Below are 20,832 nucleotides of genomic sequence, written 5' to 3'. Positions count from 1 at the left end.
GGGATTACATTCACAGTACAGCCACATGCTGGGAATGTGGAAGAGATGTCACATAAAACATCTATCCAGATGGCCTCAGACATCAGAGGTTTATTAAAAGGAAATCCCAGCAAACCTCCACATTTTAGGGACTTCTTTTCATTCGTAGGATGTGAGCATCACTGGCAAGACCAGCATTTGTTTCCCATCCCTAATTGCCCTTGAGAAGGTGGTGGTGATCTGCCTTCTTGAACCGCTGCAGTCCATCTGGGGTAGGTACACCCACAGTGCTGTTAGGGAGGAAGCTCCAGGATTTTGACCCAATGACAGCGAAGGAACAGCGATATTGTTCCAAGGCTGGATGGTGTACGACTTGGAGGGGAACTTGCAGGCAATGGTGTCAGCTGCCCTTTTTCTTTTAGGTAGTAGAGGTCGCAGGTTTGGAAGGTGCTGTCAAATGAGGCTTGGCGAGTTGCTGCAGTGCATCTTGTAGATAATACACACTGTTGCCATTGTGTACCAGTGATAGAGGGAGTGAATCTTTAATGTGGCAGATGGGGTGCCGATTAACTGAGCAGCTTTGTCCTGGATGGTGTCAAGGTTCTTTAGTGTTGTTGAAGCAGCATTCATTCAGGCAAGTGGAGAGTATTCCATCACACTCCTGAATTGAACCTTGTAGATGGTTTTGTGGAGTCAGGAGGTGAGATACTTGCCACAGAATTCCGAGCCTCTGACCTGCTCTTGTAGCCACAGTATTTATATTGCTGTTCCAGTTAAGGTTCTGGTCAATGGTAACACCTAGGATGTTGATAGTGGGGGATTCAGTGATGGTAATGTCATTGAACATCAAAACAAGATGGCTAGACTCTCTAATATTGTAGCTGGTCATTGCACGGGTCTTGTGTGGCGCAAATATTATTTGCCGCTTATCAGCTCATGCCTGACTGTTGTCCAAGTCCTGCTACTTGTGGACAGGGACTGCTTCAGTACCTGAAGAGTCGCAAATGGAATTGAACACTGTGCAGTCATCAGCGAACATCCTCACTTCTGACCTTTTGTTGGAGGGAAGGTTATTGATAAAGCAGCTGTAGATGGTTGGGCCTAGGACATTACCCTGAGGAACCCCTGCAGTGATGTCCTGGGGCTGAGATGTTTGACCTTCAACAACCACAACCAAATGATCCTTTGCAAACAAACTAAGCATAATGTGTGAAACATCGTTTTATTTCAACAGTAGAAGCAATGAAGACAGCAGCATGTTTCTATCTTTGTTCTCTGTTATCCTATTCTATTTGTACTGAAGAAGGTTAGAAGAATCATAGCAGTTGGCAGCATATAAATGATGGGGAGTTCTGATCAGATTTAAAAGTAACATTGAGCTCAGAATTCTCTGGAGTTCCAAAGCAGCTGATTTACATCAGGGTCTTATACAGAGCCAATGTAGCCATCCAACTGATTCCAACTCAAAATCAAACCATAGGACATGTAACAGACAGGCAATTCAATATCTCCCAGTGTACAGGCTGACTGGGGGCAGCCACTCGTCTAACATTTAAACCCTGGGGGGAAAGCATTCAGTTCAAATCAGCCTGCTGCAAAATGGAAGAGGTCTCTACAAGACTGAAACTATGAATAGAGGTTTTGTCTTGAGGCAAAATAATAGCATAATGGAGCAAAACCTTTGCTGCTACAAGTTTTTACCATTTTTTCAATGGCTTGCTAAATAAAATCAACTGCCTTGACTGGTCACAAAGGGTGATATGATGACAAACTTGTCAGGGCTGATAATGAATTTTGGGAGCAACGATGCAACAGATACTACTCTTAAGTTGCTGGAAAAGTCTGCATTCCACTGAGCTGATCCCACATGAAAATGTGAGGGAAGTGATTTGAAACAAAGTGTTGGTGCTCTGGCACATAGCACATGATATGCTGGTAGTGTGGAGAGGTTGTGAATTGGGTTTTCCAGCATCAGCAGCTCTACAATGGCCGGGAAAATGGTTGGGCATGGAAAAGAATGGTGGAACCAAAGTTTGGAGGCAGAAAAGCCCTATTCCAAGATGCTATTGGAGGACAATGCTGCAGACAAGGGTGTATTCTTCTGAAGCTTAGGAGCACTCTGGTCAATGGAACCACAAGAGGAACCTGGATGAAGGTGGCAGAGAGTTATTACTGTCTCACTTGTGACTCAAACCTTGGAGCAGGTCAGGAAGAAATTTCCTGGATTGACAGGTTGTCATGGTAAGAATGCTAGCATTTTCATAATTTAACAATGTTGTCTTGTAAGACATCTTAATAGCACTTTACTGTAAGCCTGGTGCAGCATCATAGAGGGATAATGCATACTTTTAATCAACTGTTCATCTACTTTCCAAATATATAGGCATGCCACGTTTTACCAGGGAATGCTGCATTACTACTATGACAAAGAATTGACCTATGGCCAATGAAATGTCAAAAGCAACAAACACTAAGCACACCACCACACAAGATGCCTACCTGCACGTTGTATGCTGACACAATCATATAAAGTGGCTGATGGTTTTGGCACTTAGATCCCACAGATCCTCTATCATACTCCATAATTCCAACAAATGTCACTGATCTAACTGCTTACAAGATATGTGACTCGGTGTCAAATTTCTTTTGCTAATGTTCCTGCAAAGTGCCTTGGGAGGTTTTACTACATTAAATGTGCTATATAAATACAAGTTGTTGTTGAGCAGCTTGATGCCTAGATTATAATTGCTTGTTTGTCCCTTTGGCTAGGTTTCTTTTTGCAGCGGCGACAGGGAGAGCGAGGTGGCAGCTGGGTAAGTAAGTCATATATTTTTGGGCAGCGGCTGAACCCGAGACACTACACCTGTAGTGTCTCCCACCCGCCCTCCTCCTCTAACCAAAAAAAAAGGACTCGGTGGTGTGCAGATAAGGTAAGGCTTTTTCTATTTTTTTTCTTCCTGTGATTGGTGAAAACTTTTCGTTCCTTTTTCGTTTATCTAAGTTAAGACTAACTTAAGCTTAAGATTGAAAATGGCAGGAGATCTCAGACCCGTGTTATGCTCCTCTTGCTCAATGTGGGAGCTCAGGGACACGGCTGATGTCCCTGACTCCTTCACGTGCTGGAAGTGTGTCCAGCTGCAGCTCTTGTTAGACCGCATGACGGCTCTGGAGCTGCGGATGGACTCACTTTGGAGCATCCGCGATGCTGAGGAGGTCGTGGATAGCACGTTTAGCGAATTGGTCACACCGCAGATAAAGATTGCTGAGGGTGAAAGGGAATGGGTGACCAAAAGGCAGAGAAAGAGCAGGAAGGCAGTGCAGGTGTCCCCTGCTGTCATCTCCCTCCAAAACAGGTATACCGTTTTGGATACTGTTGAGGGAGATGGCTTACCAGGGGAAGGCAGCAGTAGCCAGGTTCATGGCACCGTGGCTGGCTCTGCTGTTCGGAAGGGCGGGAAAAAGAGTGGAAGGGCTATAGTTATCGGGGATTCGATTGTAAGGGGAGTAGATAGGCGGTTCTGTGGTCGAAAACGAGACTCCCGAATGGTATGTTGCCTCCCAGGTGCACGGGTCAGGGATGTCTCAGATCGGCTGCAGAACATTCTGAAAGGCGAGGGTGAACAGCCAGTTGTCGTTGTGCACATAGGCACCAATGATATAGGTAAAAAACGGGATGAGGTCCTACAAGCAGAATTTAGGGAGTTAGGAGCCAAGTTAAAAAGTAGGACCTCAGAGGTAGTAATCTCAGGATTGCTACCAGTGCCACGTGATAGTCAGAGTAGAAATGAAAGAATAGTCAGGATGAATGCGTGGCTTGAGAGATGGTGCAGGAGGGAGGGGTTCAGATTTTTGGGACATTGGGACCGGTTCTGGGGGAGGTGGGATTATTACAAATTGGACGGTCTACACCTGGGCCGGACTGGAACCAATGTCCTTGGGGGTGCTTTTGCTAACGCTGTTGGGGAGGGTTTAAACTAATGTGGCAGGGGGATGGGAAGCAAATGAGGAGGTCAGTGGACAGTAAGGAGGAAGTAACTAAAGCCTGTAAGGAACTAGATAATGAAGTCAGCGTGACTAAGGAAAAGAGTAGGCAGGGAGCAGATGATGAACGCAAAGGGACTGGTGGTCTGAGGTGCATTTGTTTTAATGCAAGAAGTGTAGTAGGTAAGGCAGATGAACTTAGGGCCTGGATTAGTACCTGGGAGTATGATGTTCTTGCTATTACTGAGACTTGGTTGAGGGAAGGGCATGATTGGCAACTAAATATCCCAGGATATCGATGCTTCCGGCGGGATAGAGAGGGAGGTAAAAGGGGTGGAGGAGTTGCAGTACTGGTCAAAGAGGATATCACAGCTGTGCTGAAGGAGGGCACTATGGAGGACTCGAGCAGTGAGGCAAAATGGGCAGAACTCAGAAATAGGAAGGGTGCGGTAACAATGTTGGGGCTGTACTACAGGCCTCCCAACAGGTACAAATATGTAAACAGATTATGGAAAGATGTAGGAGCAACAGGGTGGTGGTGATAGGAGATTTTAATTTTCCCAACATTGACTGGGATTCACTTACTGTTAGAGGTCCAGATGGAGCAGAATTTGTAAGGAGCATCCAGGAGGGTTTTCTAGAGCAGTATGTAAATAGTCCAACTCGGGAAGGGGCCATACTGGACCTGGTGTTGGGGAATGAGCCCGGCCAGGTGGTTGAAGTTTCAGTAGGGGACTACTTTGGGAATAGTGATCACAATTCCGTAAGTTTTAGAATACTCATGGACAAAGGCGAGAGTGGTCCCAAAGGAAGAGTGCTAAATTGGGGGAAGACCAACTATACCAAAATTCGGCAGGAGCTGGGGAATGTAGATTGGGAGCAGCTGTTTGAAGGTAAATCCACATTTGATATGTGGGAGGCTTTTAAAGAGAGGTTGATTAGCGTGCAGGAGAGACATGTTCCTGTGAAAATGAGGGATAGAGATGGCAAGATGAGGGAACCATGGATGACAGGTGAAATTGTGAGACTAGCTAAGAGGAAAAAGGAAGCATACATAAGGTCTAGGAGGCTGAAGAAAGACGAAGCTTTGAAAGAATATCGGGAATGTAGGACCAATCTGAAACGAGGAATTAAGAGGGCGAAAAGGGGTCATGAAATATCTTTAGCAAACAGGGTTAAGGAAAATCCCAAAGCCTTTTATTCATATATAAGGAGCAAGAGGGTAACTAGAGAAAGGATTGGCCCACTCAAGGACAAAGGAGGAAAGTTATGCGTGGAGTCAGAGAAAATGGGTGAGATTCTAAACGAGTACTTTGCATCGGTATTCACCGAGGAGAGGGACATGACGGATGTTGAGGTTAGGGACAGATGTTTGATTACTTGAGGTCAAGTCGGCATAAGGAGGGAGGAAGTGTTGGGTATTCTAAAAGGCATTAAGGTGGACAAGTCCCCAGGTCCGGATGGGATCTATCCCAGGTTACTGAGGGAAGCGAGAGAGGAAATAGCTGGGGCCTTAACAGATATCTTTGCAGCATACTTAAACACGGGTGAGGTCCCGGAGGACTGGAGAATTGCTAATGTTGTCCCCTTGTTTAAGAAGGGTAGCAGGGAAAATCCAGGTAATTATAGACCGGTGAGCCTGACGTCAGTGGTAGGGAAGCTGCTGGAGAAGATACTGAGGGATAGGATCTATTCCCATTTGGAAGAAAATGGGCTTATCAGTGATAGGCAACATGGTTTTGTGCAGGGAAGGTCATGTCTTACCAACTTAATAGAATTCTTTGAGGAAGTGACAAAGTTGATTGATGAGGGAAGGGCTGTAGATGTCATATACATGGACTTCAGTAAGGCGTTTGATAAGGTTCCCCATGGTAGGCTGATGGAGAAAGTGAAGTCGCATGGGGTCCAGGGTGTACTAGCTAGATGGATAAAGCACTGGCTGGGCAACAGGAGACAGAGAGTAGCAGTGGAAGGGAGTTTCTCAAAATGGAGACGTGTGACCAGTGGTGTTCCACAGGGATCCGTGCTGGGACCACTGTTGTTTGTGATATACATAAATGATTTGGAGGAAAGTATAGGTGGTCTGATTAGCAAGTTTGCAGACGACACTAAGATTGGTGGAGTAGCAGATAGTGAAGGGGACTGTCAGAGAATACAGCAGAATATAAATAGATTGGAGAGTTGGGCAGAAAAATGGCAGATGGAGTTCAATCAGGGCAAATGCGAGGTGATGCATTTTGGAAGATCCAATTCAAGAGTGAATTATACAGTAAATGGAAAAGTCCTGGGGAAAATTGATGTACAGAGAGACTTGGGTGTTCAGGTCCATTGTTCCCTGAAGGTGGCAACGCAGGTCAATCGAGTGGTCAAGAAGGCATACGGCATGCTTTCCTTCATCGGACGGGGTATTGAGTACAAGGGTTGGCAGGTCATGTTACAGTTGTATAAGACTTCGGTTCGGCCACATTTGGAATACTGCGTGCAGTTCTGGTCGCCACATTACCAAAAGGATGTAGATGCTTTGGAGAGGGTGCAGAGGAGGTTCACCAGGATGTTACCTGGTATGGAGGGCGCTAGCTATGAAGAGAGGTTGAGCAGATTAGGATTATTTTCATTAGGAAGACGGAGGTTGAGGGGGGACTTGATTGAGGTGTACAAAATCATGAGAGGTATAGACAGGGTGGATAGCAAGAAGCTTTTTCCCAGAGTGGGGGATTCAATTACTAGGGGTCACGAGTTCAAAGTGCGAGGGGAAAAGTTTAGGGGGGATATGCGTGGAAAGTTCTTTACGCAGAGGGTGGTGGGTGCCTGGAACGCGTTGCCAGCGGAGGTGGTAGACGCGGGCAAGATAGCGTCTTTTAAGATGTATCTGGACAGATACATGAATGGGCAGGAAGTAAAGAGATACAGACCCTAAGAAAATAGGCGACATGTTTAGATAGAGGATCTGGATCGGCGCCGGCTTGGAGGGCCGAAGGGCCTGTTCCTGTGCTGTAATTTTCTTTGTTCTTTGTTCTTTGAAAGGGGACAGGGAATGAGGTAGAAGAGAAAGTAAAAATTAAGAAAAATTAAAGTCAGCGGAGATGGCAGTGGGGGAGCGAGGGGAACAAATTCCTTTGGACAATTGGGGCTGAATTTTGCCAGCCCTTCGACGTCAGGGGTTGTGGTGGGGGGGGCCCATAAAATACTTTTGGGAACAGCCTGCCATGACCCCCAATACCGAGAAGGCCCCGCCGCATATTGCCTGCGGCAGCAAGGCCTTGGTGCGGTTCCCGTGCCGCTTGGCTGCGGGGCCTTAATTTAAATATTAAAATCAATTAAAATAAATGCAGATGAACTTGCCTGGTCCCGACAGCCGTCCCACGCCAATTTTACATCCACTGACCGCAACTCACGCTCCTTTGGAACTCCGTATGGAGTTCTGAGGCGAGACACTGGTGGGGAGGGGGGAGGACTGAAAATTTCAGGGCGGGGGGGCATGGGGGAGTGGTGAAAACCACTCCGATTGGTTGCGGGGAAGGTGGGAAGGGGTTTAGGGTCAAAGAGAATAAAGTTCTGGGGAGATAGGACAAAACATCATCCGATTATTTATTTGGCGGGGGTGGGGGGGGGGGTGTTGTGGGAGAGGAGATTGGAAATGTCAATAGAATTTTATTCAATTTTTGCACATCCCTGTCCCTTTGAATATTTAAATGGCACAGAAGAGCTTGAAGCCCTTTAAAAATGGCGACTGTGCCAGCGTGGTGGCGCCGGATGCCGTTGTTGGCGGCGCAGCAGCCACCCCCTCTACATCATTGGGGGCGGCCCGTCCATTTAAATGAGCCCCCGCGCGAAATATCATGGGGGCTCAGCGGCGGCGCTTCTATGTCGGTAGGCCATCGGGTACAAAGTGCACCGCAACAAAGTGTGGTGCGCTAACAAAATTTAGCCCGAGGACACTACCCTGAGGAACTCCTGTCGTGATGTCCTGGGGCTGAGATGTTTTGCCTCCAACAACTACAACCAAATGATCCTTTGCAAAGAAACTAAGCATAATGTGTGAAACATCATTTTATTTCAACAGTAGAAACAAAACGTTAAACTATAAAAATGCTCGCAAACTTACCATGACAACCTGTCAATCCAGGAAATTTCTTTCTCACCTGTTCCAAGGTTTGGATCACAATTGAGACATTAATAACTCTCTTCATCTAAGTGCCAGTTCAGTGGATTGTTGGAATTTAAAAAAAATTGATGAGATTGAATTTTGTCCATTAAATTATTTGCAACGAACAGAGATAATATTTAAGAAAGGGTATAAGAACATTCCTAGTAACTGCAGGTCGGTCAGTTTAACATCAATGCTGGATAAGGTTGAAAGGCTGGTTAACAAAATTGAGGCTGTGGGCCCTGTGATTGGGCGTGCAGCCTCAGGAACCTGCTTGCCATCCTTAATTGGACAGTGGATGCGGATGCAGCTAATTAGGAGGCCACATCACAGAAGATCACAGCCGGAGTGTGCACTACAGACCCATGTGGGGTCAGGACCATGGTCCTGACTCCTGAAAATAAACAATCACCTCCGGAGTTCAAACTGGAACTTTATTCCCACTCCAACCTCTTCAGTTAATGATAAAACTCTCTTTCCTTCCCCATCCTCACATCACCACTCCTAGCTTCTCTCCCTCTCCATCCCCTTGTCTGCCATCTAATTTTCTCTTTGTCCTTCATTACCATCCGTTTCTCTGTTCTACCAGTGGCACCAGTCTTATCTCTGAATGAGAAGGTCATGGATTTAAGCTCTGCTTCAGGACTTGAGCACCTAACTGAGGCTGATAATTCAGTGAAGTACAGACGAACATGTGCTGTCTTTCGGATGAGACATTAACTGAGGCTCAGCCTGCCTGGTTAGGTGAGCATAAAAGTTTCAATGACACTATTTGGAAAAGAGCAAAGGAGTTTTCCTGGTATCCTAGTGAACAGTAATAACTCAACCAATACCCTGCAAAGGAGTGTAGAAGTGACCAGGGGCCTATTCTCCATCTTATTTTTCTCTCCCTCGATAAAGAAATGTCTACCCACCTCCCTGCCACCACCCCCACAAGTGGCGGGTAGCCAATTAAGCTCCTTAATGGGCCTTTAAGGCCAGTGTGCAGACACTGACCCTGGGAACGGCTACATACCCACCTCTCCCACCGCACTCCCCCACCAGCAACCCCCCACCCCCACCTCCACCCCTACCCACTTCCAACCAGGCTCTTCAAAAACGGCCCCAAGGCAAGACCATGCTGGCAAACAGGCACACGACCAGTGGCCCGTCCGCCTCCAGTGCTGCCTCCACAGCCATTTAAAAATCAGTTCACTGCTTTCTCAAAGCAGCCTAACTGTGTGCTCCCTCTCCCCTCCCCAGCCATCATTTTTTGGGGTTACAGGACACAGCACTAACACATGAAAACATTTGTGTTCTCCAAAATTCCAATCTTGCAATGTAGTGACTGTTATTGCTTGTCATTCTTTGTCTTACCACGTTCCTGTGAGGCACCTTGTAATGTTTTCCTACAGTAAAGGCTGTATATAAATGTAAGTTGCTGTTGTTGTAGAGAATGTTTTCTTATGTTACCCATATGCATTGATCCTTTTTTGTTGGGGGTGTGGGGGGGTGGGGGGGGTGGTGTGGGCGCAGGGACAATGGAAGGTTACCTCAGTGTGTGACAAAATCTTAAATTCATGTATTGTTGCACAGAGCACACAAAGTAAATCATCTCCAATATACTCAAAAGTGGTTTGAGGATTGTTGGAGTCAATTCATACAAAGAGGAGACGATCAAAGTTTTAAAAAAAATTGATGAGATTGGATTTTGTCCATTAAATTATTTGCAACGAACCAGGATAATATTTAAGAAAGGGTCTAAGAACATTCCTAGTAACTGCAGGTCGGTCAGTTTAACATCAGTGCTGGATAAGGTTTTAGAAACAATAATTAGGGTAAAAATCAACAGGCACTTGGAAAGGTTTGAGTTAATTAAGGAGAGCCAGCACAGAATGTAAAAGGCTTGACTAATCTAATTGAATTTTTTGAAGTAACAGAGAAGGTTGATGAAGGGAATGCAATGGATGTTGTCTATATGGATTTTCAGAAAGTCTTTGACAAAGTACCACATAAGAGGCTGGTTAACAAAACTGAGGTTCATGCAATAGGTGAGTTAGTGTCAGCTTGGATAAAACAATTGGCTTAAGGAGAGAAAACAGTGAGTTGTGATAAATGGTTGTTTTTCAGACTGGAGGATGGTAGACAATAGTGTTCCCCAAGGTTCAGTGCTTTTTTGATATATATATATCAAAAATGTTCATATGTGTGTGTATGTGTATATATATGTATATATGACTTGGATATTGGAATACAGTGTAAAATTTCAAAATTTTCCGATGATACCAAACGTGTTGGCATGGTAGTCAGTGAGGATGATACCAATCGACTGCAACAAGACATCGATAGGCTAGCAGTATGGGCAGACTAGTGTCAGATGGAATTTAATACAGAGAAATGTGAGGTGATACATTTTGGCAGAAGGGATAAGAAGAGGCCATATAGACTAAATGGCACAGTTCTAAAGAGTTTACAGGGACAGAGGGACCTGGGAGTTCATGTGCATAGATCTTTTAAGGTGATGGGAGATATTGAGAGTAGGTAGCAAAGCATTTAGGATCTTGGGCTTCACAAATAGAGGCATTGAGTACAAAAGCAGGGAAGTTATGCTGAACATTTTATTAAGCTATTAGGTCACAACTAGAGTATTGCATCCATTTCTGGTCACTACATTTAGAAAGGATGTGAGGGTCCTGAGGGAGTCCAATGAAGATTCACTGGAATAATTACTGGGATGGCCAGATTGTCCTATGAGGAGGCTGGGCCTGTATTCTCTAGAGTTTAGAAGAATGAGAGATGATCACATTGAAACATACAGAATTCTTACAGGGCTCGACAGGGTAGGTGCAGGGTATTTCCCCTGGCTGGGGTGTCTAGAACCAAGGGACTCAGTCTCAGAATATGGGGTAGGACATTTTGGACTGGATGAGGAGGAATTTCTTCACTCAGAAGGTGGTGAATCTTTGGAATTCTCTATCCCAGAGGGCGGTGGATGCTCAGTCATTATGTTCAAGACAGGGATCGATAGATTTCTAGATATTAAAGATGTCAAGGGATATGGGGATAGGACAGGAAAATGGAATTGAGGTTAAAGATCAGCAATGATCTAGCTGAATGGTGGAGCAGGGTAGAGAGGCCGAATGGCTTACTTCTGCTCCTATTTCCTATGTCCTTAACAGGGTGAAGAGGAGGTTTACCAGAATGGTTCCAGAGATGAGGGATTTTAGTTACAAGGTTAGTTTGGAGAAGCTGGGGTTGTTCTTTTAGAGCAAAGGAGATGAGGGGAGATTTGATAGAGGTGTACAAGAATATGACAGGCTTAGATAAGGTAGACAAAGAAAAGCTGTTCTCATTAGCTGATGGTACAAGGACTAGAGTACATAGATTTAAGGTTTTGGGCAAGAGCTACAGGGGGGATGTGAGGAAGAACTTTTTTTACATGGCAAGTGGTAATGACCTGGAACTCGCTGTCCATGAGGGTGGTGGAAGTGGAGATGATTAATGATTTCAAAAGGAAATTGGATGGACTTGTGGGAAATAAACTTGCAGGGCTTTGGAGATAGAGCAGCGACATGGAACAGATTGGATAGCTCTACAGAGAGCCACCATGGACTCGAGTGGCTGAATGACCTCCTTCTGTGCTATAATGACTATGACTCTAATATGATTAGAGGTCATTGATAAAAAAGTTAAAAAATTAAGTTAGGTGGGATGTGGCTGGAGTTTCAGATAGTAAGGCACAACAAACATTCTAAAAACATTTAAAAAATATATTAATAAATAAGTTTAAGCCATATAACGGAAACTTGGCTTAAAGAGGGGCAAGAATGGCAGTTCAACAGCCCTGGATATAGAGCTTTCAGGCAGGATAGAGAGGGGGTTAAAAAAGGTGGGCCTTATTGGTTAAGGAATTAGTTACAGCTGTGAGGAGGGATGATATGCAAAATGAATCATCAAATGAGGCCATATGGGTTGAGCTCAGAAACAAAAAAAGGGCAGTCACACTACTGGGAGTGTACTATAGACCCCCAAATAGTGAGAGGGAGATAGAAGAGCAAATATGTTGGCAAATTTCTGAGTGCAAAAACATTAGGGCAATAATAGTTGGGGATTTCAACTACCCTAATATTGACTGGGATTCAAACAGTGTTAAGGGCACAGAGGTCACAAATTTCTTGAACTGCATTCAAGAGAACTTTTTTAGCCAGCACGTAACAAGCCCAATGAGAGGGGGCACAATTCTAGATTTAGTCTTCGGTAATGAAGCTGCGCAAGTGGAAGAAGTAACAGTGGGTGAATATTTTGGAGATAGTGACTATAATACAGTTAGTTTTAGCATAATCATGGAAAAGGACAAAGGAAAAACAGGAGGAAAAGTTCTAAATTTGGGGAAGGCTAATTTTACGAAGCTGAGAGGTGATCTGGCAAAAGTGGACTGGATACAGCTACTTGAAGGAAAATCAGTGGCAAACCAGTGGGAGGCATTCAAAAGCGAGTCTACAGGCACAGTGTAGGCATGTCCCCATAAAGATAAAGGGTGGTATGGCCAAATCTGGAGCCCATGGTTATCTAGAAGCATACAGGGTAAATTAAAGCAGAAAAAGAAAGCTTATGACAAACACAAAATACTTAATACTTTAGAAAGCCAGGAGGAGTATAGAAAGTGCTGGGGTGAAGTGAAAAAGGAAATTAGAAAAGCAAAGAGAGGACATGAAAAATATTGGCAGGTAAAATCAAGGAAAACCCAAAGATGTTTTTCTTTCTTTCTTTTGGGCCTCCTTATCTCGAGAGACAATGGATACGCGCCTGGAGGTGGTCAGTGGTTTGTGAAGCAGCGCCTGGAGTGGCTATAAAGGCCAATTCTGGAGTGACAGGCTCTTCCACAGGTGCTGCAGAGAAATTTGTTTGTTGGGGCTGTTGCACAGTTGGCTCTCCCCTTGCGCCTCTGTCTTTTTTCCTGCCAACTACTAAGTCTCTTCGACTCGCCACAATTTAGCCCTGTCTTTATGGCTGCCCGCCAGCTCTGGCGAATGCTGGCAACTGACTCCCACAACTTGTGATCAATGTCACACGATTTCATGTCGCGTTTGCAGACGTCTTTATAACGGAGACATGGACGGCCGGTGGGTCTGATACCAGTGGCGAGCTCGCTGTACAATGTGTCTTTGGGGATCCTGCCATCTTCCATGCGGCTCACATGGCCAAGCCATCTCAAGCGCCGCTGACTCAGTAGTGTGTATAAGCTGGGGATGTTGGCCGCTTCAAGGACTTCTGTGTTGGAGATATAGTCCTGCCACCTGATGCCAAGTATTCTCCGAAGGCAGCGAAGATGGAATGAATTGAGACGTCGCTCTTGGCTGGCATACGTTGTCCAGGCCTCGCTGCCGTAGAGCAAGGTACTGAGGACACAGGCCTGATACACTCGGACTTTTGTGTTCCGTGTCAGTGCGCCATTTTCCCACACTCTCTTGGCCAGTCTGAACATAGCAGTGGAAGCCTTACCCATGCGCTTGTTGATTTCTGCATCTAGAGACAGGTTACTGGTGATAGTTGAGCCTAGGTAGGTGAACTCTTGAACCACTTCCAGAGCGTGGTCGCCAATATTGATGGATGGAGCATTTCTGACATCCTGCCCCATGATGTTCGTTTTCTTGAGGCTGATGGTTAGGCCAAATTCATTGCAGGCAGACGCAAACCTGTCGATGAGACTCTGCAGGCATTCTTCAGTGTGAGATGTTAAAGCAGCATCGTCAGCAAAGAGGAGTTCTCTGATGAGGACTTTCCGTACTTTGGACTTCGCTCTTAGACGGGCAAGGTTGAACAACCTGCCCCCTGATCTTGTGTGGAGGAAAATTCCTTCTTCAGAGGATTTGAACGCATGTGAAAGCAGCAGGGAGAAGAAAATCCCAAAAAGTGTGGGTGCGAGAACACAGCCCTGTTTCACACCACTCAGGATAGGAAAGGGCTCTGATGAGGAGCCACCATGTTGAATTGTGCCTTTCATATTGTCATGGAATGAGGTGATGATACTTAGTAGCTTTGGTGGACATCCGATCTTTTCTAGTAGTCTGAAGAGACCACGTCTGCTGACGAGGTCAAAGGCTTTGGTGAGATCAATGAAAGCAATGTAGAGGGGCATCTGTTGTTCACGGCATTTCTCCTGTATCTGACGAAGGGAGAACAGCATGTCAATAGTCGATCTCTCTGCACGAAAGCCACACTGTGCCTCAGGGTAGACGCGCTCGGCCAGCTTCTGGAGCCTGTTCAGAGCGACTCGAGCAAAGACTTTCCCCACTATGCTGAGCAGGGAGATTCCACGGTAGTTGTTGCAGTCACCGCGGTCACCTTTGTTTTTATAGAGGGTGATGATGTTGGCATCGCGCATGTCCTGGGGTACTGCTCCCTCGTCCCAGCACAGGCATAGCAGTTCATGTAGTGCTGAGAGTATAGCAGGCTTGGCACTCTTGATTATTTCAGGGGTAATGCTGTCCTTCCCAGGGGCTTTTCCGCTGGCTAGGGAATCAATGGCATCACTGAGTTCCGATTTGGTTGGCTGTATGTCCAGCTCATCCATGACTGGTAGAGGCTGGGCTGCATTGAGGGCAGTCTCAGTGACAGCATTCTCCCTGGAGTACAGTTCTAGGTAGTGCTCAACCCAGCGGTCCATCTGTTTGCGTTGGTCAGTGATTATGTCCCCCGATTTAGATTTGAGGGGGGTGATCTTCTTGATGGTTGGCCCAAGAGCTCTCTTCATGCCATCATACATTCCTCTGATGTTTCCGGTGTCTGAGGCCAGCTGAATATGACTGCATAGGTGTTGCCAGTAGTCGTTTGCGCAACGCCTAGCTGTTCTTTGTGCAGTACTTCTGGCTGCTTTAAGTGCTGCGGATGTTAAATCGCTGGGGGCTTTCTTGTAGTTCAAAAGTGCAATGCGCTTAGCGGCTATGACAGGTTCCAGCTCTTCATTATGAGATTGAAACCAGTCTGCATTTCTCTTCGCACTTTTGCCGTAGGTGGTCAAAGCTGACTCATAGATGGCGTCTCTGATGTGGGCCCACTTGGTCTCAGCATCCCCTGTGGGAGTGTTTTGAAGGGCTGTTACAAGTGAATTTAGAAATTTTTGTAACAGCTGTGGGTGAGAGATTCTGCTCGTGTTGATGCGCGGGTGGCCCTTCTGCTTGGAATGATGCAACTTCTTTGGTCTGAGTCTAACCTTGCTGCACACCAGGGAGTGGTCGGTGTCGCAGTCCGCACTGTGGAAGCTGCGTGTGATTTGAACACTGTTTAAGGCGGCTCGCCTTGTGACAATGAGGTCTAGCTGGTGCCAACGACGTGATCTTGGGTGCCTCCATGAAACCTGGTGACAGGGTTTAGTGTGAAAGAACGAGTTGGTGATGCAGAGGTTATGATAGGTACACAACTCAAGCAGTCTCTGCCCGTTCTCATTCATCCTTCCAACGCCATAGCGCCCAAGGCAGGAGGGCCATGAGTCATGGTCGGCCCCAACCCTGGCATTAAAGTCCCCCAGCAGGAATAGGTGTTCGGTGTTGGGGATGCTGCTAATGATGTTATGGAGTTGTTCATAGAACTGGTCTTTAGCTTCAGGTGCGGAACAGAGTGTTGGAGCATAGATGCTGAGTAGGTGTACTGGACCAGAGGTGGTGAGCAGTCGGATGGACAGTATGCGTTCCGAGCCATTTGAGGGAGGCTCTATCATGCTGAGCAAGGAGTTTCTGATGGCGAAGCCCACTCCATGCTGTCTTGGTTCTTCAGGATCCCTGCCCTGCCAGAAGAAGGTGTAGTCTTGCTCTGCTAGAGAGCCACTCGCGGGGAGGCGAGTCTCCTGAAGTGCTGCAATGTCCACATTGAGTCTACTGAGCTCGTTGTTAATGATGGCGGTCTTCCGAGAATCGTTGATTTGTGTAAGGTCTTCCGACAGGCCAGGACACATAGTTCTGACGTTCCAGCTTGCAAAGCGAAGGGCTGGTACCTTCTTTCCTTTTTTCATGTTGTTTGGTGCGGTGTATCAGTCCACCTTTCGGGCAATGACCCTGAGCTCCAAGCACCCATTGAAGCAGGCAGACTGTGGCGGGACAGAACCTTATTGACCGGGGGCTGCCCGGTTTGAGGCGGGCGGTAGCTGTCCAGTGAGGTGCAATGACCTCTCCCACCGACAAAGGCAACCCGTGGCGCCCAGTTTCTACGCCAATTTATCTGGACTTATAACCCGTAACTGCTGCCTTCCGTGTTGTTTCAGTCGCTGTGAGGCAACTATGGAGTGACCTCTCCATGGCGCATGCCTGGGCAAATTTATGGAGGTTGAGAGTTGCCCAGTCGTCAAAACCCCCCTCTCGGCCTTTCTGGTGGGGTCCAAAGGAGTGCAGGACACGACGTTTGGCACCAGTATGGCTGCAGGAACTGCCGGAAACATGCCAAAGGTGACACATGACCGCCTACGGGGTTCCGCTCCGGATTTTCTGTTAGGGTTTACCCAAAGATGTTTTATCAGTACATTAAGAGCAAGAGGATAACTAAGGAAAGGGTAGGGCCTATCAAAGATGTGCAAGGGAACTTATGCATGGATGCAGAAGATGTGGGCAGTGTTCTTAATAAGTTTTTTGCCTCTGTCTTCACAAAGGAGAGGGATGATGCAGACATTGTAGTAAAAGAGTGTGAAATATTAGATACGATTAGCATAATGAGAAAGGAAGTGCCAGAGGGTCTGACATCCTTGAAAGTGGATAAATCGCCACGGCCAGAAGGATTGCATCCCAGGTTGTTCAAGGAAGCCAGGGAGGAAATAGAAGATACTCTGAGGATCATCTTCAAATCCTCATTGGGTACGGGCGAGGTGCCAGAAGATTGGAGGTCTGCGAATATTATACCATTATTTAAAAAGCGCGTGAGGGATGGACCAAATAATTATAGGCCGGTCAATCTTACCTCAGTGGTGGGTAAATTATTAGAATCAATTCTGAGGGACAGGATAAACTGCCACTTAGAAAGACACGATTAATCAGGGATAGTCAGCATGGATTTGTTAAGGGAAAGTCATGTCTCACTAACTTGATTGAGTTTTTTGGAGGATTGATGAGGTAATGCAGTGGATATTGTCTACATGGATTTTAGTAAGGCATTTGACAAGGTCCCGCATGACAGATTGGTCAGAAAAATGAAAGGCCATATGATACAGGGGAATGTGGCAGGTTGGATCCAAAATTGGCTCAGTAACAGGAAACAAAGGGTAGCAGTCGACAGATATTTTTGCGAATAGAAAGCAGTTTCCAGTGGTGTTCCATGAGGCTCAGTGTTGGGTCCCTTGCTGTTTGTGGTATATATTAATTATTTGGACTTAAATATGGGAGGCATGATTGAGAAATTTGCAGATGACACAAAAATTGGGCGTGTTGTTGATAGTGAAGAGGATAGCTGTAGACTCCAGAATGATATCAATGCTTTGGTTGAGTGGGCGGAAAAGTGGCAAATGGATTTCAATCTGGAGAAGTGTGAGGTAATGCATTTGGGAAGGGCAAACAATGCAAGAGAATACACAATAAACAGGAGGATGTTAAGAGGGGTAGAAGAAGTGAGAGATCATGGAGTGCATGTCCACAGACTCCTGAAGGTGGAAGGACAGCTAGATAAAGTGGTGAAGGCAGCATATGGAATGCTTTTCTTTACTGGCTGAGGTATAGAATACAAAAGCAGGGATGTAATGCTGGAACTGTATAAAATGCTGGTTAGGCCTACAGCATACAGTTCTAGTCACCACATTACAAGAATGTTGCCAGGGCTTGAAAGTTGCAGCTGTGAGGAAAGATTGGATCGGCTAAGGTTGTTTTCCTTAGAACAGAGGAGGCTGAGGGGTGACTTAATAGAGGTGTCCAAAATTATGAGGGGCCTAGATGGAGTAGACAGGAAGAACCTGTTTCCCCTAGCGGAGAGGTCAGTTACCAGGGGGCACAGATTTAAGGTGATTGGTAGAAGGATTAGAGGGAACATAAGAAAAAACTTTTTCACCCAGAGGGTGGTGGGTGTCTGGAATTCACTGCCAGGAATGGTGGTGGTGGCAGAAACCCTCAACTCTTTTGTAAGTTACCTGGCCACCCTAAGTGCTGTAACCTGCAAGGCTATGGACCAGGTGCTGAAAGGTGGGATTAGATTGGGCGGCTAGCTTTCTCGGCCAGCGCAGACACAATGGACTGAATGGCCTCCTTCTGTGCCGTAATTTTTCAATGGTTCTATTAAAAGTCAAAAATTAGTTAACAAAAAAGTTTAGCAGTGAAAGGCTCATTTTGATACATCATAAATAGGTTCTTACTGCATACAATGGGATTTATGCAAAAGGAGGAATACGTTATGAAATGTAATAATTGTTTTGTATCTATGGAGTTCAAGCAGTGGATCCATGCTGTAAGTCTTTAAATCACTGTTACCATAATCCTTCCATTTCATGGTGTACCGGTTAAAGGCCACATCCTTTACAGACCGATTGCAACTTCAAAGGGTTCCATTGTTTTTTACAGTATTCAGATAATGTGAGAACTAGCGAAAGGTCACACAAAATGGAACCTTTCAAACTTTGACTGCAAATGCTGCCTTTCAGAGATTGTTTAAGTAGAACTGCTTGCATGGCATGATTAGTTAGTTATACAAAACCTTAATCAGACTGGTCTGAAACAGGATATGGAGAGGAGATAGACCATCTAGTTTTAAGTGCGTTTACAAATTGTCCCAAATATCATTATAGCTTGCCGAGGTCTTCTTTAATGCCTTTGAATATACACCATTCGAATACAATGCAATGCATCATATGAAATAGGTCAGCAAAATAAAAAAAGTTGTATTTAACAGGAACTAAATTGGAAACAAAACATGGCATGATTACTTAGCAGGGTTTTATTGGATTTGCACTTGATTCTATAAACATGGTGCCAAGTACGGCTGTATTTTGGAGTGGGACGAGTGCGTGAAATGCTAATCTTGTTAATACTGTCATATTTTTGCACCTTGTATATCATACATCTGTTGTGGTCTGCCGTGTTCTTCATGCAACTGACTTCCTACATCGTCAACCACGTATATGGTCCACTCATGGTGATGTGAGAGAGATGACAAGCAAACAGCTATCCCATTTATTTCATAGATTGTGAAAGGATGATTTCTAAGATGCGCAGGAGCTCTGGCTGAATTTTGGCTTGGAGTTACAGAAATGGCCACATACAGGCCTGAAACTACTTATAGCCATTACTGTACATGCAATAGTTGATTGTTTTATAGCCAATAACAAACATGAATCCTACTAAGCTGATCAATTTAATTTTCTTGAGTGAAAAAGTGCAGTACATTACAAAATTAAAGACAAGAAAGTTTAAACTCACACTGGTGATATAGTTAAAGGAGTGCTTTTACCATCAGTCCCCATTTAAAAAATCTTTACAACTATATAGCTTTATATGTGGTTATGCTTCTAAGTTTTGAGAATTGCTGAAAATAGAGACATGTTGTCGAAGCTTTTCGTCTTGCACTCATCAGGGGTCAGGACAATATGCAAGAATAACCAATGTAAGGGAAAACAACAACTTATACTGCATGAGAAGAGAGTGCTGATTGGTTGGCAAGTGAACTCTGAATGGTAGAGGTATTGCCATGGAGAATGCACCAGTTTATGATGACTAGCTGTCCTGCCACCTTCAGGGGCCTGTGAACATGCAATTCATTTATCTTTCAGTCTCAGTAAACTCTCCAGCCAGTTTTCCTAAAGTCATTGTCATTTACTAAAATGTTCAACCGGACCCAGAAATATACAAAAGTACTGAGGAAGAGTTAAAATTAATTATTTTTGTATTTGCTTTTCATTCTTTAACAATTGTATTTGATTTTTAAATGGTCTCAAAGCTCAGATTCTTTAATCTTTGGTCATATGAGCCTTGGGTTATATATGGTTACTCTACAGTATTAAAATGAACCCAAAAACTATTATAGTTCTCATGAGCTTTAACTGATTATAATTTATTTATATATAAAAGGATGAGCTACTTCATCACCATATATATTTTGTAGATTGTACTTTTGTAAACAACATCTTAACAGGATTAAATAAAAACAAGAAATGCTGGAACCACTCAGCAGGTCTGGCAGCATCTGTGGAAAGAGAAGCAGAGTTAACGTTTCGGGTCAGTGACCCAAAGAAGGGTCACTGACCCGAAACGTTAACTCTGCTTCTCTTTCCACAGATGCTGCCAGACCTGCTGAGTGGTTCCAGCATTTCTTGTTCTTATTTCAGATTTCCAGCATCCACAGTATTTTGCTTTTATCTGAACAGGATTGTTTTTCTGTGCTTGTACACCTCCAAAATCATTCCCTTTCACTTGCAACATAATTTCAGAACATTTATCAATGACGTCCTGTGCATCAACTGACCCAGATACAATTCCAGTCAGTTGTGAAGACACTAGGTGTTGAATTATGGTTATTTGTGGGGTCCCATACTTTTGGAACTTCAATTGGAGCAAATGGCTGCCCTCAAAGCAGCCAATTTGGAACCATAAGCATATTTATAATTTATCTCATACTATTTATATGCAGTTCTGTTCAGTGCCTTCTTGCTAGAAGATAGCAAGTGTGAAGTATTTTAAATAACTAGCACAGTAATAAACAATGTAATAACTAGCTCCAAAACATGGAACTTATAAAATTGGTTACTCAGTTCTTAGTAACCTCAATTACTCACAATTTGTTATTAA

The sequence above is a fragment of the Heterodontus francisci genome, chromosome 17, assembly GCF_036365525.1.
Source record: "Heterodontus francisci isolate sHetFra1 chromosome 17, sHetFra1.hap1, whole genome shotgun sequence".
In the NCBI taxonomy this organism is placed as follows: Eukaryota; Metazoa; Chordata; class Chondrichthyes; order Heterodontiformes; family Heterodontidae; genus Heterodontus; species Heterodontus francisci.
This window is presented reverse-complemented; position numbering follows the sequence as displayed.